Here is a 25,943-nt window from a genome sequence, read left to right as displayed (position 1 = left end):
GAAGACAAGGAAAAAAAAAAGCCCTAACAAATTAAAAGGTTGGAGGAGACCATGGGACCAGCACAAGATAGGGCTTTTTTTTTTCCTTGTCCTCTCCAAGGCCTTTTTTCTTCTTCTTTATACTCTCTAGTTGCCATGCTCACAAATTCTTTTTATTTCATTTCATTTCACTTTATTTACTTTTTTATTTATTCATTACTTGTTTTAAATGGACCCATATGTCCTTTTAGTTGTCTCCAGTTGTTACCCATAAGGTTCCCCAGCACATGACATTTTTTTGGTATGTATCATTGCCCACTTAACACACTCACATATTTCTTGTATGTTATTTACTGTTCTGGTTCTATTCTCCTTTTTTTCACTATTTCTAGGATTTTAAGGCCCATATGGTATTAATCCCCACAATGGGATGTATGTTTTCATATTAGTTTTTTTTATATATGTGTGTTTATATTTGTATCCACATTTCTCAGGTGATTTACTCCACAATTATACTTATTTAAACACAACACTTCCACCATATTGTATAAGATGTCTCACCACTATCATTCAAAAACACCCAATTGGCAACAGACTTCTTACTCCTAGTGCGAAATAAGCCAAAGAGTGTAGGACCCAGATAAATACTAATAAAAATATCTGGAATAGTGCTACTAATAGTACATCAGTATGGGCCAAGCTCACTACTGAGAGCAGGATTTAGCCCAGGACAGGATCTCGTAGGTGACAAGCATCAGACACAAGGTCTAAATAAGTCCTGCCCCGTACATCATTACGTCCAATATTTTAAATTTACTGATACAAAAATCCATAAACCCTTGGCCTAAAAACGAACCAGGTGAAAAAAGGATGTAAAACATTTTAATCACCTAGTAAAACTTCATCAAAAATTATCAAATGTTAATCAAAAGTTCATCAAACAGTTCATTCAAAATCTACATGAAAAAACATCAAAGTGCAAGTGCTATTGTTAAAAAGTCATTGAAAAAATATAGTAATTAGCAAGAGGTACTTAGCTGAATTCCATCAAAGTTTGTATCACCATTCGACAGAGCCCCGTTTCGGTATCTTCATCAGGAGCGGAGATTAAAGTGCTGATAAGCTGAAATTCAAAGGAAGCTAGTCCACACTATCATCACACACAGATCATCTTGTCGCATGACTCTGCTGTCACCACTTTTATTTCCATTATGCTCACATCCATTTAATACATGCAATTGTTCACATTAGGACCCCTGAGGAAGGAGTGGTTTTTTTGAAACACGGACCGTGTCGGGTCCGGGATCTCTAACCTTTTTAGATACAAACTGTTTTATGTCCATTTTTAATGTGTGTTCCTTAAAGACTTGGCATCTTGTACACCATTCCTGCAGGGTTTTTTTCTTTTGTTTTGTGTTGCAAGTAACAGTGGCAAATCATCATTTTAAAATCCAAAACCAATCCCATGGACTCCTTAGCTTGGACAAAATAGAATTTCCAAAACACACTGAGGCATGTGTTGCCAATCAGTTCCAGTACTGAATTCTTCAGACTATGCAACAACCCTGTTTATTTATTCAATGGTTATTAACCAGGAAAGCCAAATTAACACAATAGCATTGTTTTCATCTGGAAAATTCCCATATTGTTCTTGCAAAGCTACAAGGCAAAAACAGATATCGTACAACAGAAGAAATGGAAGGAAAGAGGCTGTAAGAAATAAAGAGGGAAGAAGGGAGGGAATCGAGATATACACAGAAAAACGTATTTGATTCTAATGGGGGTAATTTTCTGACTTTTTTCCCCAAATTTTTGAAATTATTGTTTTTATACATTTAAGCTTAATAATTTAAACACACTGCAAGTTTTGAATGTGTGCAAATGAATTGTGCGTGCATTACTTCATGACTAGTAAATTGATTTTGAACACTAAAATTTTTCAGGCCTACTAATGAACTGTATGTATGCTAACAAATAAACAGATGTGCATCCCTAGTGAAAACTGGAAAAGGGGAAAAAATGAAAAAGAGAGCGACAAAAGTAAAGGTGGAAGGGAGAGACTGGACACTGTGTGTAAATAAAAATAGGTCAAGGTAAGGGATGTGGGAAAAGACGACTCTTAGGGGAAATGTTAGGAAAAGAAATCTGAAAGAAAAGAGAATAAACAATCAGTAGATGCTTAGAATAACCTATCAAGAATTCTTTAGGCACATAGGAGGCCAAATGAGTAAGTAACAGTTCTATAGCCATATAACAGAATATAAGCAGAAGACAGCAAAAACTGATTTGGATAAACATCAGTATCCTATAAGTGTTCAAGTTTGTAGGGCTACTGACCTGGACAAACTAGATGGACTGACTGGCTAGTCTTTTCTACCATCATCTACTAAGTTTACTATGCATACTCGGAAGAAATTGGGTAGGCCCCTAGGGCCATAGCTGTACCAATATTTTGGCCAATATAGCATGTGCAACTAGAAGGCTTATGGGCAGAGCCAGAAATTGTTTTCCTTGGCCCCTCCAACCACAAAGGTGTTCTTCTTTTTCTTTATCTTTATCGGAAGCTTCCATACCACTACTAATGACTGGGGAGTCAATTCAGAGTGGTTTTCATAGACATCTTCTGTTCCAGCAGCTATGTAATTTACAGGAAAAGCTGGATTGGGGAAAGGGAGGGAAGCTGGGAGACAAGATGGGAGCAGAACAGGTAGTGTATAAGGTTGATTTTGTATAAGGCAAGGTAAGAAGAGAAATAGCCTTAAGAATAGGAACAAAGGAGAAAGAAAGATAGGCATAGGAGCTGAGGTGGCTGGGAGACAGGATAAAAGTATTTTACTGAAGCTCTGGTGATGTTACTGGAGAATGAAATAATTTAGATGGATTCATAAACTGACAGAAATGCCACCACAATGCAATAGACATGGAAAAAATATGAAACAAAGAGAGAGAGAGAGAGAGAGAGAGAGAGAAAAGAGGGAGGGTAAAGGCAAGATAAATAAGAATGAAATAAAGAAAAGAAATAACTTTTTAAATGCAGAAGAAATTAGCTAGACTTGGTTTTGGTTTGGTTTGGATTTGGTTATGGTTTGGTTTATTTACTTATATCCCACCCTTACCAGGGCAGGTTACAAACTAACATACAGAAAAACAAAATTTCATACAAAAATACATACAAGATCAACAATAAATACACCCACAGAATAGAGCAAAAATACAAACAATAAAGTACATAGGCGACCAGCACCTTACTATCATGAAGGATCAAAGACATTTAAAATTAATAATTTGAATAGGAAATTACATTCAGAATGTATCTATAAAGTACTTACAAAACAAACAAATGCTGAAAAATATGGGCTTGTACTGTAGGAGTAGATCACATCATGAGACTGATTCATCAAGGTCTCTTCCCACAGACATGGAATGGCAAAATAATCTTAATCAGTGTTGGTAAATCAGACCTAATGAACATTCTCCACTGAGATATGTCTTGTGGAATGAGTAGTTTTGACATAACAGAGGAGCCCAAATTGTTCTCTGTTCTTTCCTACTAGCTTTCCTGTAAGAAAGGTAGATGGAGCCCAAGGGTGGAGCTCCCTGGCCTTCGAGCAGAAGCCCTTTCAGCGTCTTTTTCATTTTTGCCGCCCACATCGCTAGTCATTCAACTTTGGAACTCGGGAGCAGTGCCGAGGTTCCTGACGAAGGGGATTTGGTCTACCCGAAACAGAGTCCCGTAGAACTGAATATAGAGCATCCTTTCAGTTTTCAACTTGTATTCCAGCCATTGACTTTTCCTATGCTACCACAAAAGATAAGTACTGTGTTTGCTTTGGAGTTATTATTTCCAGCTTTTCGGTTCTTAATAGATTCCCAGGCATTGGATTTGAACACTATTATGTATGATTGATTTAAAGTTGGACAGTCATAGCTTTATTTATTTATTTTTTCACTTATTTGATTCACGTGTTGCTTACCGTATTTCCCCATGTATAGGCCGCCCCCATGTACAGGCCACAGGAAATGCCGATGTAGGTTTAAAAACTCTTAGATAAGCCGCCCCTTGTTACTAGCTGCGGCTTATCTTCAAGTTTTTAAACCTACATCGGCCTATACAATGGGGCAGCCTATACATCATCCCCCCTTAAATAACCCCTTCGCCGTCTGGATGGCTGACGGTTGACTCCTCCCTCTTCCAATCATGCTGTGCAGGGTAGGAGCAATGTTTGCAATCTCAAACCTTGCCACGTACTACTTCCTGATTGGTTGCCTTCCGTCGTGCACATAAGTTCTTCACCCCTAAACTGTACCATTCCCTTGGGTTTTTGCAGCCCAAATGCATGACCTTGCATTTCTTAGCATTAAATATTAGCTGCCAGTTTCAGACCATTCTTCAAGCTTCGCCAGGTCTTTCTTCATGTTATTCACACCATCCGGCATGTCTACTCTATTGCAGTATTCAGCTTAACATCTCCATCATGTTTGGCTGCCTGTATGGTTGACATGGTGGTGACTTCACAACCAGCATTTAAGAATGGGTGACCTGGTCCTATATGGCGTGGTGGGTGGGGCTATGGTCGCCTTGTTGGGCAAACTGGATGGACCATTAGGGTCTTTTTCTGCCAACATCTACTGATTTATAGTCAATTTTGGAGCAAAGGAAGGCTGCCAGGCAGGTGAACCTGCCATATGAGTTTCTGGCTAGAACCACCCCCTCCCAAAAATCATAATCTTATCTCCAGTGTTCAGTGTATCGAATACAAGCCTTTACTGTGTGTTGTCTATCCTATTTTAATTGGAGTTCCTTTTAAGCTTTCAATTTATGCTTGTTTTAATGTACACCACTTTGATCTGTCTGTTTATGACAGGGGTAGGGAACTCCGGTCCTCAAGAGCCATATTCCAGTCGGGTTTTCAGGATTTCCCCATTAGTGTGGGCAGACGAAATGGGCCGTGGCTCTTTTCTGCCGTCATTTTCTATGTTTCTATGAGATCTATTTGTATGCACTGCTTTCAATGCATATTCATTGGGGAAATCCTGGAAACCCGACTGGAATACGGCTCTCGAGGACCGGAGTTCCCTACCCCTGGTTTATGATAAAGCAGTATAGCAAGTTTTTAAATAAATATTAATAATCAAATACATAAGAACATAAGCAGTGCCTCCGCCGGGTCAGACCATAGGTCCATCCTGCCAGGCAGTCCGCTCCCGCGGCGGCCCAAACAGGTCACGACCTGTCTGAATCACCAGAAGGGGCTCCCTTGCCACCTTGGTTTCTCATTGAAGTCCTATCTTCCCATCGAAGTCCTAACCCTCCGGTCTTGCACATGCACGACCTGGTTGGGTTTCTATACTTATTACCTGGTTAGCTTTCTATACTTGTGTTACATCCCAGCTCCTCCCTCAGTATCCCACGATCCCTTTATCCCTCAGGAATCCGTCCAATCCCTGTTTGAATCCCTGTACCGTACTCTGCCTGATCACTTCCTCCGGTAGCGCATTCCAAGTGTCCACGACCCTTTGGGTGAAAAAAAACTTCCTTGCATTTGTTTTGAACCTATCTCCCTTCAGTTTCTCCGAATACCCCCTCGTACTTGTTATCCCCTTCAGTCTGAAGAATCTGTCCCTATCCACCCTCTCTATGCCCCTCATGATCTTGAAGGTCTCTATCATATCTCCCCTGAGCCTCCTTTTTTCCAGAGAGAAGAGCCCCAGCCTATCCAACCTCTCGGCGTATGGGCAGTGTTCCAGCCCTTTTACCGGTTTCGTTGCTCTCCTTTGGACTCTCTCAAGTACTGCCATGTCCTTCTTGAGGTGCGGCGACCAATACTGAACGCAGTATTCCAGATGTGGACGCACCATCGCTCGATACAATGGCATGATGACTTCCCGCGTCCTGGTTGTTATGCCCCTCTTTATAATGCCCAGCATCCTGTTGGCTTTTTTCGAGGCTGCTGCGCACTGTGCAGATGGCTTCAGTGATGCATCCACCAGCACACCCAAGTCTCTCTCAAGTCTGCTGTCTCCCAACAATGCCCCCCCCCCCAATTTGTAGTTGAACAATGGGTTCTTTTTCCCTATATGCATGACCTTGCATTTTTCCACGTTAAAGCGCATTTGCCATTTGTTTGCCCAGTCTTCCAGCTTGTCCAGGTCCCTTTGCAGGTCCTCACACTCCTCCCTGGACCTAACTCTGCCGCACAGTTTGGTATCGTCTGCAAATTTTATGACCTCGCACTTTGCCTCCTTTTCCAGGTCATTGATAAATATGTTGAAGAGTAACGGCCCCAGCACCGATCCCTTGGCACACCGCTTGTGACTCCCCACCAGTCAGAATATTGGCCCTTCACTCCGACCCTCTGCAGTCTACCCGACAACCAGTGCTTGATCCATCTGTGCACATCCCCTCCCACCCCGTGGTTCCACAGCTTCCTAAGCAGCCTTTCATGTGGCACCTTGTCGAAAGCCTTTTGAAAATCGAGGTAAATGATGTCTATGGGTTCCCCATTGTCCACCCGACTGCTTATTCCCTCAAAGAAGTACAGAAGGTTCGTTAGGCACGACCTTCCCTTACAGAATCCGTGCTGGCTTGTTCTCAGTAGGCCATTCCTCTCGATGTGCTCGCAAATGCCGTCCTTGATCATAGCTTCCACCATCTTCCCTATAATTGAAGTCAGGCTCACCGGCCTGTAGTTCCCGGGGTCACCCCTCGATCCCTTCTTGAAGATAGGTGTGACATTCGCCAATTTCCAGTCCTCTGGTACCTCACCAGTTTTCAAGGATAGGTTGCAAACATGCTGGATTGTGCCCGCTATTTCTTGTCTTAGTTCCTTCAGAACCCTTGGGTGGATCCCGTCCGGGCCCGGTGATTTACCACATTTTAACCTGTCTATCTGTTTGAGGACATCCTCCTTACTTACCTCTATGTGCTCCAATTTTTAGGCCTGTTCCCCACTCATGAGCTCCTCTGAGTCTGGTATATTAGATGTGTCTTTGCTCGTGAAAACTGACGAGAAGAACGTGTTCAACCTCTCAGCTACCTCTTTATCCTCCTTAATCACTCCCTTCCTATCCCCATCGTCCAACGGCCCCACCTCCTCTCTCGCTGGTCGCTTCCCCTTTACGTAACTTAAGAATGCCTTGAAGTTTTTCGCCTCCCTGGCCAGCCCCTCTTCGTATTCCCCTTTCGCTTTTCTAACCTCTCGGTGGCATTCCTTTTGGCATTTTCTGTGCGCCTGGTGATTTTCCTCCGTTGGGTCCTTTTTCCATCTCCGGAAGGATACTTTTTTGTCATTTATTGCCCTCTTTACTTCAGTTGACATCCAAACCGGGTCCTTTGATCGCTTGTTCTTGCAGCCTTTCCTGAAACTGGGGACGTACATTCTTTGTGCTTCCTGCAGGGTGTCCCTGAATAGGGTCCAGGCGCTTCCCACAGTCTCCATCCTAAAGATGTTTCTGAGCTTCCTCCCCACTATTTCCCTCATAGCAACATAGTTCCCTTTCTTGAAGTTGAGCGCAGTTGTTGCGGTCCTCCTTACTATGGGTGTCCCCCTTTCTAATGTGAATCTGATCGCGTTGTGATCACTGTTGCCTAGTGGTCCTCCCACTTCTACCCCTCTTGCAGGCCCCCCTAATCCGTTTAGGATGAGGTCAAGAGTAGCACCCCCTTGCGTCTGTTCTTTGACTAGTTGCTCCATGAAGCAGTCCCTCAAATTGTCAGCATCAAGGATCCAGTCCATAACTAGTACATCACACTGGTTATCATTTCATTTATTCCACAGATCAACCATTTATTCCACCATTTATTCCACATGTGTCAAGGGCATTTTACATAAAGATATCCAGTACAATCATGAGAAAATTCACTTTTACTCTTCTACTAGGCAGATAATAGAGTACTTCACCCCAACAGTTAATGCAGAGTGCTTTCAGTTACTGTTCAATAATGAACTCATTTTAACTACAAAATATTACTACACTGTTAGGGCACATACACATAGATGCATTCACAAAAATACTGTACATTTTCACATAAGCACAGGTTTTACTGTTCTGGCTAGCAATGGGAAACTGTAAAACATATCACCACTAAAGATTCAAACACAACATCTCTTGCGAAGCACGAACTAAGTTAAATATCTGCATAAGGTGTATGCATGTAAGCATGCCTCTAAACTTCCTGGGAACTGTGAGCTACTGGCTTATGCACTGAGATTACCATGTCAGTCCCACTCAGATTGAGAGACATATTCACGTTCTAGTAGAATCCACTTCAAAGACTTACGCACTTTGTTTTACACCCAAAATCATCATTTCAGCAGATTTCTGTCTTCTTCAGGTCTCCTGGAATGTGTCCTGGACTAAAAACACTCCATCATTAGAAGGATCAAATAGCCTGTGAAAGCCTTAAAAACCATTAAAGGGATCCCAGAGAATCAAGTACTTTATATTACACTAAAAGTAACAAATCACAGGTAAATGTCATCCTGCAATGAAGAACTAGTAGCAACCCACAAATCAAAATTTGTTACAGTACAAATTTAACATAACCCCCAAATCATCAAAGCACCATTTTTAGTATTTTATATATTTTTTTCTATATCTATTGAAAGTTTATTCAACATTTTTCTCTTTTGGTGTCGCATATAAGGGCCTTTTACTAAATTGTGTTAAGCACTTAACACACAGTTTACCACTCAGTAACTAATAGCACAGAGCAGTGTTAACGGGTTTCGTGGTAATTTAACAGTTACTGCGTGATAAACCATGAATTAAGGAGGGGAGGAGTCTATAAACGGTACACAAAATTAGGCACCAAGAAAATCCTGGAAGCTACTAAGCGGTAGATTTAAAACAAACCAGAGAAAATATTTCTTCACACAATGTGTAATTAAACTCTGGAATTTGGTACTAGAGAATGTGGTAAAATCAGTTAACTTAGCAGAGTTTCAAAAGGTTTGCATAATTTCTTAAAAGAGAAGTCCATAGGCCATTATTGAGATGGCTTGGGGAAGTTCACTGCTCGTATTCCTAGGAAAAGCTGCATAAAATCTGTTTTGCTACTTGGGACCTGGGTTGGCTACTGTTGGAAAGAGGACACTAAGGACTCCTTTTACTAAGCTGCGATAGCGTTTTTAGTGCGCACAGAATTGCCCCGCGTGCTAAACCCACGCTACTCGGCTAGAACTAACGCCAGCTCAATGCTAAGCGAACACTAAAAACGCTATTGCAACTTAGTAAAAGGAGGAGCCCTTAGTTTGATAGACCTTCGGTCTGACCCAGTACTGCAATGCGTATGTTCCTATGACAGTATTCTGCAAAGGTTCATCTTGGATGCCAGTCATCTTAGATATAACTCTTGGAACATTTGAACATGCAAATTAATTTTCAAAGACCTCGGTGGCTACTCTCAAAACGGTTCATTGATCCTTCTAATGATGGAGTGTTTTTAGTCCAGGACACATTCCAGGAGACCTGAAGAAGACAGAAATCTGCTGACATGATGATTTTGGGTGTAAAACAAAGTGCGTTTTGAGATACTTGTAGTCTGCTTCTTTATCAGTCTAATACAATAATATTTATTTTTCTCCAAGGACTTAATTATATATAACTATTTATATCTATCTCGGCATAACAAAGACCTGCCTTCAAAGACTCCAACTGATACAAAATACCGCTGCGAAATTAATTTTTGGAGAAAGTACATTTGACCATGTGTCTCCTTTGCTTTTAAACCTTCACTGGCTTCCGGTCTATCTCAGGATTCACTTTAAATGTGCATGTATTACTTTTAAAATTTTATATGGTATCTTCATCCCTCTTGTCCTGTTATTATGGAATGCCTATAGATTCTCCAATGCAAGAGGCACCCAACAATTCAAACTCTCCCTTCAGTGAAAGGAATCGAAGGAGTCAAGAATTTCAGTCCATCCTCGGTTTTCAAATTTTCTCAACTATGGAACGAACTTCCTCTTATTTTAAGGGGTCCCGGTCCTTTTCAACTTTTTCTTAATCTTTTTAAAAACTATTTTATTTGCCAAACACTTCGTAATCCAGTCATATTAATATTTTCTGATTGTTACTTTTTTTCAGTATTTTTTAGTTACTGTTAACCGAGTCGAGCTCCTTTCTGGCTGAAGACCTGGTACACCAAGCTAAGTTTTAGTTTAGTATTTAGCAAACTTAATGCTCATCTTTGTGAGCTGCTCAAGGGTCACAAGGAGCAGTGTGGGTTTCAACTCATAACCCCAGGATGCTGAGGCTGTGGCTTTAACCACTGCTCCACACTCTCTACTACATCTAAATCATTACTAAAATGACCCCATAGCAGACAGTAAATAATACCATGGTAACTACAATTCAAATTCTTATGTGATCTGAATCTCTGATCTTACAGTAATATCTTTTGGTCCCATGAGCCATTTGGCAAGCCAAGCCTTCTTTTGATTGAAGTAAAATCCATAAACATGTAGTTCTCCATCCTCATGGAATCTTAATATGTTTTTTCTTGGAACTTGCACTTAGAAAACCAACACACATAAAAGGAGAGTGTTTTTTCAGGGCCCAAAGTCCTTTCTCCCAGATTTTAAAAGGAACAAAGTTTAATTTTCTTCCTTACTGATGATAAAAACAGTTTAATAATGTCTCTCATTATCTTTAAGATGATCTTCGGTTAGAAGTATAGCGGACAGGATGGGGGTCCCAAACCGCTGTTCCATCAGGCAAGATCCTCTCCTCTCAGTACCTCCAGTCAATGCATATATAATATGATATTTATACTGTAGTTGCTATTCCCCAGTGCTTTTCCTATATTCAGAACTATATACTGTTTGGAAATATTGGATGATCTTTAGTTAAATCAGCAGATTTATGGTCCTTAATAAGAATAGGCTCCATATCCTCAATGATCCACTAATTCCAACTTTTTACTCTATTTTGTATAATATATAAGGATTTAGTTATACGCATAGCTAGCTGCAGCAAAAATAACTTGTACTCTCTGTGCCTCTAGTCTGTCAGCTTGAGACAGTAGATCAATTGAAGTCCTTCAGGGAATACACAGAACCCGTCCAGTACCTATGGAGCTCATTTTCAAAAAAGATAGATGTCCAAAAGACAGCATAAAAAAGCATTTGGATGTCTTACTAGTCAAAAAGTCCAGGAGGGCATTCTCAAAACAGACTTTCTAGATGTCTTTCTGGTTGTTTTGTCTCCAGTGCATCCATGATGAAAAGGGTCACCAGAGCTGCAAAGAACAATATACCATTGGACCATAGAATATGAGTGGGATGAACATTTGATAGCTGGACATTATCAAGAGGGAAATAGAAAGAACGAGCTTGGACCTAGTAAGAGTTGGTGAACTGCACTGGACTGGATCTGGGGACTTCAGCTCAGATGACTACACCATTTATTACTCAGGCAATGAGACAGAAAGGAGAAAGGGAGCTGTCATTATGACCAACAAAAGGATCACAAGGTACGTAAAGAACCCCCAGTACATCAATGATAGGGTCATGTCTACCTGCATCAGAGGGAAACTTCTGAATGTGACCATTATCCAAGTCTATGTACCAACAGCAGATGCATCAGAGCAGGACAATGAGGACTTTTATGCCCAGGTCCAAAGTTCACTCGATAGAACTCCAAGAAAGGACATCATCTACATTATGGGCAACTTCAATGCCAAAGTTGGAAAGAGAATGCAGAAGTGGTTGGCAAGCATGGCCTAGGGGAAAGGAATGAAGCTGGGGACCACCTTGTGTAGTTCTGCCAAGAGAACAAGCTTAGAATCACCAACACATTCTTTATCTAGCCAAAGCGGCACCTCTAAACCTGGACATACCCAAATGGGCAGCATCAAAACCAAATTGACATCATCTGCCAGCAAAAATAGAAGGGATCAATTTTCTCTGAAAAATCACTACCAAGTACAGACTGTAGCCAAAATCAGGGTTCAACTATGCAAGATCAAGCATCCAGACATGCAGAGGAAGTTTGTCAGTGATATCCCTGTGCAGTATGCAGTCGAAGTGAATAACAGGTTCAACCTGCTCAGGCAGGAAGGAGGGAGCCCAGATGAATTGTGGGCACAGATCAAAGGAATCATCACTGAAACTGCTCAAACCATGTGCCATACAAGAAGCCAGTACATTGTGGGAACTGGTTAACTGCAACAACCCTCCAAATCACTAATAAGAGTAGAGAGGCAAAGGCTAAGGGCAGGTTGAATGAGGTGAGGCAACTCGATGCTGATTTCCAAAGAGCAGCCAGGAAAGACAAGAACAACTTCCTGAATGCTTGATGCATGAACCTCAAAGAAGCCTATAAGAAGGGCCACACCAGGGAATTAAGACTGTGATGGGAATGAAATTAGCAATCAACAGGACATCAACCAGAGATGTATAATTCCTCTGTGTATTCTTTCCATCAGCACCAGCACTGACTACCATCAAAAGCTTGGGCTACTGGGCTTGATGGACCATTGGTCTGACCCAGTAAGGCCATTCTTATGTTCTTATGATCACATTGCAAACTTGAGGTGGATCATAGAAAAGGCAAGGGAGTACCAGAAGAAGCTCTACCTGTGCTTCATTGATTATATGTTTATATATATTATTATATGATTATATGTTGAGCATGACAAGCTTTAGGAAGTAGGAGTGCCAGTGCACCTGATCAGGTAAATCAGGTCACTATACTATGATCAAGAAGCTACAGTGCGAACCAGGTATGGAGATACAGAATGGTTCAAGATCAAAAGGGTACAAAACAAGGATGCATCCTCTCTCCTTTTCTTTTCAACCTCTATGCAGAAGTAATTGAGGAAGCTGGACTTAGATGATTTGAGTGTTGGGGTAAAAATAGGTGAAAGAACCATTAGCAATCTGAGATATGTAGATGATACTACCCTGCTGTCAGAGAGTGAGAAGAACCTCAAGAAGCTGATCCTAAAGCTGAAAGAAGAAAACAAGAAGATGAGACTTTACCTGAACAAGAAGAAGACCAAAATCATGACTACTGCCAACATGAAAGTCCACATAAAGATCAACAATGAAGAAATAGAAGTGGTTAACAGCTTCATTTTCCTTGGGTCCCTCATTTATCACAGTGGCAATTTGATAGCAGATAAAAGAAAAATTTATGCCTTCAAACTGTGGTACTGGAGAAGACTTCTAGAAATCCAATGGACAGATGTTCTTGATAATATAAACCCAGAGTTGTTCCTGGAATGCAAGATTACCAGATAGAAACTGACCTATTTTGGACATGTAATAAGAGCGAATTCACTAGAAAAAGAGATGCTACTTAGAATGGTCAGTGGTAAAAGAAATCAGGGGAGACTAAAGGCCCATTGGCTGGATACCATCAAGAATGACATGGGAATGAACATAGTAACATAGTAGATGACTGCAGATAAAGACCCGAATGGTCCATCCAGTCTGCCCAACCTGATTCAATTTAAATTTTTTTCTTCTTAGCTATTTCTGGGCAAGAATCCAAAACTTTACCCAGTACTGTGCTTGGGTTCCAACTGCCGAAATCTCTGTTAAGACTTACTCCAGTCCATCTACACCCTCCCAGCCATTGAAGCCCTCCCCTGCCCATCCTCCACCAAACGGCCATACACAGACACAGACCGTGCAAGTCTGCCCAGTAACTGGCCTAGTTCAATATTTAATATTATTTTCTGATTTTAAATCTTCTGTGTTCATCCCACGCTTCTTTGAACTCAGTCACAGTTTTACTCTCCACCACCTCTCTCAGGAGCGCATTCCAGGCATCCACTACCTTCTCCGTAAAGTAGAATTTCCTAACATTGCCCCTGAATCTACCACCCCTCAACCTCAAATTATGTCCTCTGGTTTTACCATTTTCCTTTCTCTGGAAAAGATTATGTTCCACGTTAATACCCTTCAAGTATTTAAACGTCTGAATCATATCTTCTGGCGCAAGCCTCCTATCATTTTCGTCGCCCTCCTCTGGACCGCCTCAAGTCTTCTTACGTCTTTCGCCAGATACGGTCTCCAAAGCAATTGAAAGAAGCCATGGAAAATGGGGAAGCATGGCGAGGACTGGCCTACAGAATATCCAAGAGTCGGACATGACCGTTTGAAATTGGCCCAAAAAATCAGCCCACAGCGACCTGCATGGTCTTAATGACCGTTTTTAGTGCATCCAATCCAAAGTATGTGCATTCTACTGATACAGGCAGAATTGCAGCCTAAATCAGTACAACTCTTTATTTCATACACTTGAAGGTAAGTCCATCAGTGTATTGAACTTCTCCAAAAATCTTTCTCCTTCACCTTTGCTCTGCCCACAAAAACTCTGTTCCATAGGAACATCTATTTGGCCATATTTTTTTAAAATGTTACCAGACATTCATATCTCTGGTTTTATGGCGTTCAGAAGTTGTACACTTCACTTTGGAAAATGGATGTTTCCAGTGTAAAAACTGGCCCAAGCACTTCAGCTCTTTTTTTCAACTAATCTGTAGTCGTGGTCAGTGTTCCCGCTAAGCTGCGCTGGCCTGCGTTCGCGCACAAAATATTACATGGCAGCGCACAAGTTTCTCTTCACAGCGCACACACGCGTCGCAAAGGTAAGGGGAGGTAAGGTAAGGGGACGCATTGGGGGGATTGCACTTCCCCACAATTGCCATGCTTCGGTTCCTCTTCTTCCTTCCTTCACCCCCCCCCCCCCCCCCCGCGGGACCCTGCGGCACCATCAACTCTTACTCCCTCTAATGTCGGCCCTGCAGCTCCAGACTTCCTCGCACCTTCTCCCCTCCCCCTTTGGATCGCTATTATTTTAAATGTTATAGCCGCGGAGCTGTATCCATCAGTGGAGATGTCTAACCTCGGCCTGCCCCGGAACTCTTACTGCAACAGTGACTTCCTGTTCCTGCCTAGACGGGCGGCTGCTGCAGTAAGAGTTCCAGGGCAGGCCGAGGTTAGACATCTCCACTGATGGATACAGCTCCGCGGCTATAACATTTAAAATAATAGCGATCCAAAGGGGGAGGGGAGAAGGTGCGAGGAAGTCTGGAGCTGCAGGGCCGACATTAGAGGGAGTAAGAGTTGATGGTGCCGCAGGGTACCGCGGGGGGGGGGGGAGGAAGGAAGGAAGAAGAGGAACCGAAGCATGGCAATTGTGGGGAAGTGCAGAGCTGCAGGGAAGAGTGTTGCGGTACCCAGCTGGAGGGAGAAGGAAGATGAGGGAGGGAATTAAAGGAGATGCCAGGGCTTGGAGCGTAGGAGGAAGGTATGCCAGTCTAAGGGAAAAGGAAGGGGGAGATGTGAGAGCATGGAGGGGGAGCGAAAGATGGAAGAAAAGGAAAGGAGAGAGATGCCAGAGAATCAGGGAAGGGGAGATACCAGACTATGAGGAGAGGTGTGGGAGAGGGAAGGCGAGGAGAGAGATGCCAGACCAATGGGGTGAAAGGAGAGATGGAAGGGGGAGGCATACAGTTTCTGGAAGGGGCATAGAAGGAGAGAAGATGCCATATAGGGGAAGAGAGACGGCAGACAGTGGATGGAAGGAAGAGAGTTACAAGAAGATGAGGAAAGGAGAAACCACAGAAGACAAAGGTAGAAAAAAATGTCTATTTATTTATTGCTTTAGGAGACATGTGTCACTGTTTCTGTGAAGCATTGTATGCAGAGTCCAGCTTCTTGCTGGTTCAATTTAACCTTTGTCTATGTATTTTTATTTTATCCCCCCTTTTACAAAACTGTGAAGCGTTTTTAGCACCAGCCTTGGTGGTAGCAGCTCTGATGCTCAGAATTTTATGAGCATCAGAGCTGTTACCTCCGTAGCTAAAATCCACACTACAGTTTTGTAAAAGAGGGAGGGGTTAGTTTGTGATTACATATTCCTTACTAGGCGAAGGTGTTTTCTGTGTTCTGTGTGTTCGAAAGACATGGTTTTCTGTTAGGATTGACGGTGTAGGATTGATCTGTGCTGGTCTGGCTTGTTTAGTTTTACAATGGGTGTATTGATGTACTGCTCACTGCAATATGTAAGATGCTGCCTTTTCCTAGGTACTCATGTGTGACGTGTGGTTTGTTACTAAAAATCATGTTTTTCTTACAGATGGGGGGGGGGTGCCAAAAAATGATGGGCCCCGGATGTTACATATGCTAGGTACGCCACTGTATGTAAAGATACCAGAAAGCTGGCGTAGCAAAAACTTCTAAGTTTTGAGTATTTAACCCTCCCACAATCTCACGGGCACTCGTTTCAAGTTTATTGAGATTTTGATTTAAACGCAATATCAAATATTTTCAATGCGTATAACAAAAATAAATTTGGGGAAATAAATAAAACCATTTGAACCAGTGTTCCCGCTAAGCTGCGCTGGCGTACAAAATATTACATCGCAGCGCACACGTTTCTCGTCACAGCGCACGATCGGAAGAGGCGTACGGCAGATGGCAGGGCGGCGAGAGGAGAATCGGGCGAGTTGGCTCATAACTTGCTGGCGCCCGATATTTTTGGCTCACGGTGAAAAAAGTTTGCTCACAACACCCGCCCGCTTAGAGGGAACACTGGTCGTGGTATGCGAGTAGCCAGCTAAACATTCACAAAGGAGGCAGGAGTTTATTACAAATTACATTAGCCACTCCTAAATTAATAAATTATTTAGGAGGACTTAAGGTGGATTGAGAATCGGGTCAGATGTTACAAGCTCAATGAGTTGAATTCATTAATAACTTTTTTTTGTTTTAAGTGCATATATATATTTATTGTAATTATCCAATAAATAGTGTTTAAAACATTAAAAACTTTTTTTTTAATCGGGTTTAAAAATGTTCAATAAGTTATAATGTGCAATTATACAATTAACATCCTATACTGAACAGTTTGAAACTGAATCCAGTTACTAATCTACTAAAAAAAAAAATCACAAGTTTCTTACAAACTTCAAAATTCTCAATAAATTACCAGTTTTCTTAGTATTTGCGCTAAAGCATTTAGAAATATTACATTACATTACATTACATTACATCAGGGATTTCTATTCCGCCATTACCTTGCGGTTCAAGGCGGATTACAAAAGGTTAGTTTAAGGACAGAATTACAATGAATAAAGAATTACAATGAATAAAGAATTACAGTGTTACTGAATGACAGACTTATATGAATTGTAGAGAATAGCTAGAGAGATAATATGAAGATCTTGAGGGTTTTTAGTGGTCGTGTTGTTATTTCTGTTTTAGGAATTTCTTGAAAAGTGTGGTTTTTATTTCTTTTCTGAACGTCTTATAGTCTGGGGTGGTCATCAGAAGGTTGGAGATTTGGTTATCCAGTCTTGCAGCTTGTGTGGCTAGGAGGCCGTCATGTAGTTTTGTTCTTTTCACTTCTTTGGATGGGGGGGGTATGAATGGGGAGTGCGTTTTTCTGTGTCTGGTGCTGGTTGCTTGGATGAGGCGATTGTTCAGGTATGATGGGCTGTCTCCATGTAGTGTTTTAAATAATATGCAGTAAAATTTAAATTGGATTCTTTCTTGGATTGGGAGCCAGTGTGAGTTGATGTAGGCTTCAGTGATGTGGTCGTGTTTTTTCAATGAATAGACGAGTCTTAAGGCTGTATTTTGGATTGTTTGGAGTTGTTTTATCGTGGTTGCCGGACATGGGAGGAAGAGAATGTTACAGTAGTCCAGTATTCCTAGTACTAGGGATTGTACTATAAGTAGGAATTGTGTGCTTTCAAAGAATTTCCGTACTTGTCTCAGGTTTCTCATGATTGCGAATGATTTTTGAGTTGTTTTGTTTATTTGTGGCTGCATTGTGCAGCATCTATCTATGGTCATGCCTAGTAGTTTTATTGTTGTTTGGATGGGATATTTGGTTGTGTTTATTTCTAGGATGGTTGTGGTTTGGATCCTGTCGTTTTCTAGGAGGATGAATTTGGTTTTGTCTTGATTGAGTTTAAGTTTGTGATTTTCCATCCAGGTTGTGACCGCTTCCAGTGTTTGGTGAAGTTCCTCTGTCATGGTAGGTTTGGAATGATCGTATGGTTATTCTTTCTAAAAATATTTAATTAGATAACTGTCCAACCCTTAAGGTAAGTCTCAGTTTTCTTCTTTAAGAAAGTTTTATGTTTGTTTTCCATGTCCATTTTTTTTCTTCAGGCCTCTTTGGTTCTTCAGACTTCTGTGCTGTTCTTCGCCCTAAACCTCACTAAAAATGGAAACAAAAGGAGAGAGACCTTTCTCCCGGAGCCCCCTGTTTTTGGTTTGTTTTTTTTAAATGTGCCTGCCTCAACAGAATACCTCTTCTGTTTACTTAAATACAAAAAGAAAATAAAAATATTTTATTCTTTAACTGCAGGCCTGCCTGTGCTGTGTTTTATTTCCCTTCTCTATCTATTAGAGAGCAGGATTCCTCTTCAGCCTTCTGTAATTTCTTTCAGTTGTGATATGATTCAAACATAGTACATTCAGCTCACAATCATACCAGCCCCTCTAAACAAAATCTTTAATCCTTCTGAACACTGTTTTCACTTAGACTTCCTGAAATGCACTTTTTTTCCCAAAATCAATCTTTTATCAAATACTCTTCTGTTTATTAATTTTCTCAGACAAACTTTACCATCTTCCCTCACAACAAGCTCTCACACACAGAGCAGACATAAACAGTTCCTCCTTCCATAAGATCGTCAGTAGAGAATGACACGGGGAAAAATTTTGTCCCTGTCCCTGGATCACCATCCTCTGTACCGCCCCGTCCCCGCCATCCCCTTCACCGCCCTGCTGTCTCTTTCACCGCCCCGGCCCCATCTTCAGCGTCTTCTCCTCTCCATCCCCCCACCCCCAGCACCCTTCACGCGGTCCAGCAGCTCCCTCCCGCTGGCCAGCCGTGCATTTCCCTCCTTTTCCCTTACCTTTTCTTCTTAAAATGGCGATTTCTATAAGGCTACTAGCTGTATTACAGCCGGAGCCTTGAAGTCTCGTCGGGTTGCCTGCTAGAAGTCTCCTCCGATGCAACCGGAAACAGGAAGTTGCATCAGAGAAGACTTTTACCAGCAGGCAACGCAATGCGACTTCAAGGCTCCGGCTGTAATACAGCTCGTAGCCTTATAGAAATCGCCATTTTAAGAAGAAAAGGTAAGGGAAAAGGAGGGAGGGAGATACATGGACGGACGGCGGGTGAGAGTGGGCTGCTGGTTGGAACGCTCGGGTCACCGCGCGTTCAAGATTGTTCACTGCCCCGTGCTACCATTCACCGCTCCACGGGGCGGTGAATGGCCTTGTCACTGAACTTGTGGTGACCTTTTTTTTTTTTTGGTCACCATTTTGGCGGGTTACCCGCAGCTAGCCACGGGTAACTGCCACCGTGTCATTCTCTAATCGTCAGCTGCGCTCTCTCCCAACTGCCACTACTCAGCCAGCTTCCTGACCTGTTCCAGCCAATCAGCTTCATGCATTGACATTCTATGGAAATGCCTGCACATTTACATTACCTTTGCTTAATGTGACCATACATCCCGTTTTGAATGGGACTGTCCGGTTTAAGATTGCCTGTCCCGTTGTCCCCACACACAGCTTTGGGATGCTGAAATGTCCCATTTTCAGAGAGAGGGTCCCAAAGCTGTGCATGGGGACAACGGGACAGGCAATCACGGAGCCCGGGATTTGTCTGATGCAGCAACAGATCAGGTGCGTGCAGCTGCAACTGCACAAGCCTTCCCTCAACTCCCCCCTCCCCCCCCCCCCGACGTCCGAGAGGAAGTTCCAGGCCAGCTAATCGTTGCCTGGCTGGCCCGGAACTTCCTCTCTGATGTCAGAATTGACGGGGGGGGGGGGTAGGCTTACAACTGCACGCACCTGTTGCTGTGTTGGCTTGGAGAAATCTGTTGCACGCATCTGTTATTGCGTCAGCTTGGAGAAATCGGCATGGGTGGCAGCGGTGACTTGGGGGGGGGGGCAGGGAGAGAGAAAGAAAGAAAGAAAAAGGGAGCAGGGAAAAAGAAAGAAAGGGTGCAGTCAGAAGGAAGTGCAACCAGAGACTCATGAAATCACCAGACAACAAAGGTAGGAAAGATTATTTTATTTTCAATTTAGTGATCAAAATGTGTGATTTTTGAGAATTTATATCTGCTGACTATATTTTGCACTATATTTAACGTGGTCTGGGAAGGGGTGGGGGGGAGGGAGGATCCGGGGGGTCCAGGGGAGGATCCTGTTCTGCTTTGAGAAAAAAAATTGTCACGTTACCTTTGCTGGATACTAGAAAGTTAAGTCTTTTTAAAAATGTCAGGTCTTTCCTAATCCAGGCCAGCTATAAAAGATATATATTTATTTGTAACCACAGGTTACAATAATTAAACAATATATCTAGACATTTTTCTGTTTGATTATGGCTATAGGAGAGCCATTTTTTGTACATTATGAGCAGGATGAGGGGTTTTAGACTTAGATGTGTTTTTGAAAATGCCCCTCTGTCTCATTCTGAACGAACTGGTAAGAGCTCAACCTATGAAAAACAAGAAAGATGAGTGTAAAGATATTAAAAAGAGATGGTAAAGACTAGCTTTCCAAAATAAGCAGTAGAATATAATATAATGATTGGAGTTTAATAAAAAGAAGAAGAAGAAAGGGGGAAGGAGGTGGAATAAGGAAGGGGTAGTGGAGAAAAGGAGAGGCGGGAGATACAAAAAGATGAGTGAGGTGATTAAATTTGTGGATGATACGAAATAGTGAAGACACAGGAAGATTGCGAAATGAGCAGCGACATGGCAAATGAGGTTCAGCGTGGATAAGTGTAAGGTGATGCGTGTTAGTAACAAAAATCTCATACACTAATACAGGATGTCCGGAGAGATCTCCCAGGAAAGAGACTTGGGAGTTCTGATCGACAAGCTGATGAAGCCATCCATGCAATGTGCGGCAGCGGCAAAAAAGGCAAACAGAATGCTAGGAATGATTAAGAAGAGGGATCCCAAACAGATCAGAGAAAGTTATCATGCCGCTGTACCGGGCCATGGTGTGCCCTCACCTGGAGTACTGCATCCAGCACTGGTCGCCGTACATGAAGAAGGGCACGGTACTACTCAAAAGGGTCCAGAGAAGAGCGACTAAAATGGTTAAGGGGCTGGAGGAGTTGCCGTACAGTGAGAGATTGGAGAAACTGGGCCTCTTCTCCTTTGAAAAGAGGAGGCTGAGAGGGGACATGATCGAAACATTCAAAATACTGAAGGGGATAGTCTTAGTAGATAAAGATAGAGAATGACACGGTGGCGGTTTACCCGCGGCCACCGCATTTTAGCCGCGGGTCACCCGCCGAAAACGGGGAAGAAAACTAGCAGTCGCTGCGGCGACGGGGACAAGGCCATTCACCGCCCGCGGGGCGGTGAATGGTCTTGTCCCCCGCAGTGAGGCATGAAGGATCGCGCGGTCCCCGCAGCTCATACCCGCCCGCCCAATCGATTCCAGTGTCCAGCCAGCTCTCTCCCCTCTCCTCACCCCAGTCCGCAGATCCTCCTCCTCGGCGACCCGCACGCTACCAGAGAGCCCCGCACACCCGCCGCTGCTCAGCCTCGATCTTCTGCTCTGACGCAACCGGAAACAGGAAGTTGCAGCAGAGCAGAAGATCGAACACTGAGCAGCCGCGCGTGTGCGGCTCCCTGGGAAAGCGCGCAGGTTGCCAAAAAAGAAAACCCACAAACCAAGGTGAGGAGAAGGGAGAGAGCCGGCCAAACACCAGGATGGACTGGGCAGGCAGGTAGTGGCCGCGGGGACCGTGCGATCGCTAGTGTTCCCGGCTCAAATTGGAAGGAGGGAGTGAAAGGAAAAAGGCTTATATGGATGCAGCGGGGACGGTGATGGGGCGGTGAATGGGATGGCGGTGACGGTGACGGGACGGTGAAGGGATCGGCGGTGACGGGGCGGTGCAGAGGATGGTGGGCCGGTGACGGGGCGGTGACGGGGACAGATTTTTTCCCCGTGTCATTCTCTAGATAAAGACAAGCTATTCACCCTCCAAGGTAGGGAGAACGAGAGGGCACTCTCTAAAGTTAAAAAGGGATAGATTCCGTACAAATGTAAGGAAGTTCTTCTTCACCCAGAGAGTGAAAGAAAGAAGGTATAAAAAGATTGTTCCATTAATTTTAAGTAAGTAAAGAAATCTTTATTTTATATAAGGTGATTATGTAATAAGTGCCAATTCTTAATTAAATTCATATCTAATAATAGTGTCATGCCACATACTCAGAACATAAGAATAGCCATACTGGGTCAGACCAATGATTCATCTAGTCTAGTATCTTGTTTCAAATAGCAGCCAATCCAGGTCACAAGCACCTGGCAGAATCCCAAATGATATCAAGATTCCATGCTACCAATCCGAGGGCAAGCAGTGACTTCCCCCCATGTCTAATAGCAGACTACGGATTTTTCCTCTAGGAACTTGTCCAAACCTTTTTTAAACACAGATATGCTAGCCGTTGTTACCACATCCTATGGCAATGAGCTATTTGTTTTAAAAGTATTTCTATGTAATTTAATTTTACCTGCTCTATACCATTCAGGTTTTGTAGATCTCAAACCATATGCCTCCTTAGTCATCTCTTATTGCTGAAGTGCCTTAACCTCTTTAGCTTTTCCTCATATGAGAAGAATTCTATCCCCGGCACTTTGTCTGGGTTTTGAATAGCTTCCAGTTGGAAGTGACGTTGGGATGGCATCTGCGCATGTGCAGATGCAACGTGATGTCATGCGCACGCACGCTTATGCGTGATGTCACCATCACGTCATACCAGCGTATGCGCAGATGTTCTCCCGACAAGTGATCAGGTTGAGGGGGTGTGACTGGAGGGTGGAACTGGGCAAGCCTGGGAGCGGGGCCATGGGTCCTGATTTTAGTTCCGGAAAATCTGGTAACCCTACTCCTGCTGGCCAAATTCACAGGGGGGTTCCCTGCTGCAGCCACTCAGCTGATCCTGGCAGGGAGATTCCCTTGACAAAAATATTTCCGTACAAGCTGAATATCTTAACCCTTTCAGGAGCAAGGGACATATTTGTCCCATAACTTTAAAATCCTATAAATTTTGATTGGGATAGTCTACAGTTCTAAATTTGATATGTACGGATTCCATATGATACTGCCTTTATGTAAACAAACTGGTTCCGACATTCATTCATTAGCGTCGTTGCCAGATTGACGAGAAGATTCACTTGCCACACTGTCCATAAGCCAGAAGTGTGATTTTTTTTAAAAAAAAATAATGATATTTCACAAAAAAAATCAATTTTTTGGCATCTGCAAGCCCTTTTTACCATAAAAATGTCGTCAAAACCACAAAAATTGGCCTACGATCCTTATGGTCCTGAAAGGGTTAAATCAATATATCCACACCTAAATAATATTCATCCACACTCCTAATATCGGAAATTGTATACCACGTTTCTTATAATATTTAACCGGAGTAAAAGACCTCAGTGTTTCTCAGGTCCAAGCCAGGGAAACTTTCTATGGCAAATACATCATTGCCATAGAGAAATACATCCTTGGTCTTAGAAAAAAAACTCCGTAATCTCTTATAACATTCACTATTATATTTCTTTGAAATGGTCACTATTCCATCATTTATCATAAGTATTCAATGTATTTAAAAAAAAGAAACGAGCACTTATCTCTTTGTTTTATATCTTCCGATATTACAAAATCACCGCAGTCCGCAGTTGAAATCAAGTGCAGGTTTACCGCACTCGGGGAAACTAGTTTAAATTTCATTTATAAACTTCATTTAGATATCCCGACAGGCCCTGTGTCGCGCATCCGCTGCATCAGGGGAGTATTTTAAATTGAGTTCTACTGCTTCAATGATTCTCTCCTTAAGATTCCCTTGCCATGATCATCTGATAGGAGGGGATCAGATGCGATTCTTTAACCGGCGCTTGTGACACGGGTGACGGTTAGAGAATCAGGCCAGTTAAGTGGGATTGGCATCTGTCCTTTAGGGAAGACGCAATTCTGTAAAGGACGCTGGTGTGTGATTTTTCAGCCGCTTCTTAGGTGGACGCAGAAACCTGCATCCTATATAGAATTTCCCCCTAAGTGTATAACCCTCGATGGAGACTGCCCCGGCTTTGTTGGTTGGGCTGAGAACTTTTTCAGCGGCCCCTCATATTGTGGTTGTTCTTCTTTGGATCTTTTCAAATTCTGTGTTATCTTTTTTTGAGATCCAACAACCAGAATTGATACAATAATCAAATCGCGCGATGGAGCGATACAGAGGCATTATAATATTCTCTCTTATTGTCTATCACTGTCCTAATAATTTCTAGCATCTTGTTTGCTTCTTTGGCTGCTACCACAAACTGAGCAGAAAATTTAAGTGTATTGTCTACAGTGACACCTACAAGTGTTGACCCTTAAGGTAGACCTTAGCATCAGATAACTATGATTTGAATTATTCTTCCCAATGTACTTCACTTTGCATTTCTCCACATTAAACTTCATCTGCTATTTGGATGCCCACTCTTCTAATTTCCTAAGGTCTTCCTGCAATTTTTCAGAAGCAATGCTTCTTCTAACTTTTAGAAACAATCATGTAGTCAATAAAACAAGAAAATAAAGCTACTTTAAATAGGGAACAATAAAGTAAAATGTTATTCTTGTGCTCTGTGAAAGTTTTTTTTTATTTTTAAACTGATCTCTTAAGAAGGAAAAAGAAGACAAAAGTTTCAAAGACACAAATGAAAATATTATCATTCCATAAGCCATTATTAAGATGGACATGTGAAAACCATTTCTTATTCCTAGGATAAGCAGTATAAAATCCATTTTATTCTTTGGGATCTTGCCAGGTACTTGGGACCTGGGTTGTCAACTGTTAGAAATAGGATACTAGGTTTGATGGACCTTTGATCTGTCCTATTATGGCAACTCCTGTGTTCTTATGTTCACGTAGAGCAGTCTAAGACCTCCGGGCACACCCCAAGGACTTAGCTGCTTCTTTGGTATGCAAATCTATCTTGTGCATATTCATTTTGGATATCCTGAAAAGCCAGCTGGGTGGGTAAGCCCTGAGGACTTGGTTGAGAAGCACTGACCTAGAAGATACATGTCATACTGCATGTGACCGACAGGGCCACGTTCACTACATTCTGAACCCTGAGGGCAACCAAGACTAAAGAGGGAATAATATATTTTAAACCTGCCTGAATCTGCCTGAGACATGCCTTCAGATATGTGAAGGGCCATTTTTGAAAAGGACGTCTAAATCCAACTTGGACATTTCCTGCTAAATGTCCAAAGTCAGAAGAACAGAAACATCCATTTTCAAACCGCTAGATATCCAATGTTTGTTTTTTAAATCATCTAATTTGATGTCTCGGCTGACAGGATGCCCAACTCTTTAGGATGCCTAACCTTCTACCCCATTTTTGACCACAGAAACGTCCAAGTTGAAAATGTCCAAATTCAGACCATTTAGATGTGAGGGAGTGGCCATCATTGTAATGGACTGGCCACACAGACATGCCAACAGAGCAGTGGAGCACCTTAGAAGGCACTGCTGTGAACTTCACATAAAGGGTGCCAGAAGTGCATTTCATCATAATCCCCTTATAACTTATTGTGTCCCCCCAAAACCTACTAGACCCACCTGTCTTATAACTTATTGTGCCCCCCCCAAAAAAATCCCCCAATACCAACTAGACCCACCTGTCTATCATCCCAATAACCTTTATGACTGCAGGTGGCACCTATATGTGGTAGTATTGTAGGTTTTTTGGTGGGTTTTGATGGCCTCATACTTTCCACCATAAATATATTGGGTAGAGTGGCTTATGGGCCTGGGTCTTCTTCTCTGTGGTTCACTATCCCATCCACCAGATTACTTAAGACACCTTTGTGATGGCTCTACTAGGGTTTTCCATATCAATTGCTGCTGTTCTAGAGACATGTATTTACTCTTTCATTCAGATTTTTAGGGGGGTTAGGAGGTAGTCAAT

General features: G+C 42.5%; 1 long non-coding RNA gene across 2 annotated transcripts in view; it reads left to right on the top strand.

Annotated features, from left to right (window-relative positions):
- LOC117353646 overlaps window positions 1–18,264 on the top strand; it is a 55,210-nt gene extending 36,946 nt beyond the window's left edge. The window contains exons 4-5 of one of the 2 annotated variants that reach the window (XR_004537995.1): window positions 17,938–17,979; window positions 18,117–18,264. This is a non-coding gene — a long non-coding RNA (uncharacterized LOC117353646). The remainder of the gene's footprint in view (window positions 1–17,937; window positions 17,980–18,116) is intronic. The other variant, XR_004537994.1, reaches the window with a different exon arrangement.
- Window positions 18,265–25,943: the final 7,679 nt, after the last annotated feature.

This window comes from Geotrypetes seraphini, chromosome 2 (assembly GCF_902459505.1).
Source record: "Geotrypetes seraphini chromosome 2, aGeoSer1.1, whole genome shotgun sequence".
NCBI lineage: Eukaryota > Metazoa > Chordata > Amphibia > Gymnophiona > Dermophiidae > Geotrypetes > Geotrypetes seraphini.
Note: the sequence above shows the minus strand (reverse complement) of the source record. Positions and strands in the feature narration are given on the sequence as shown.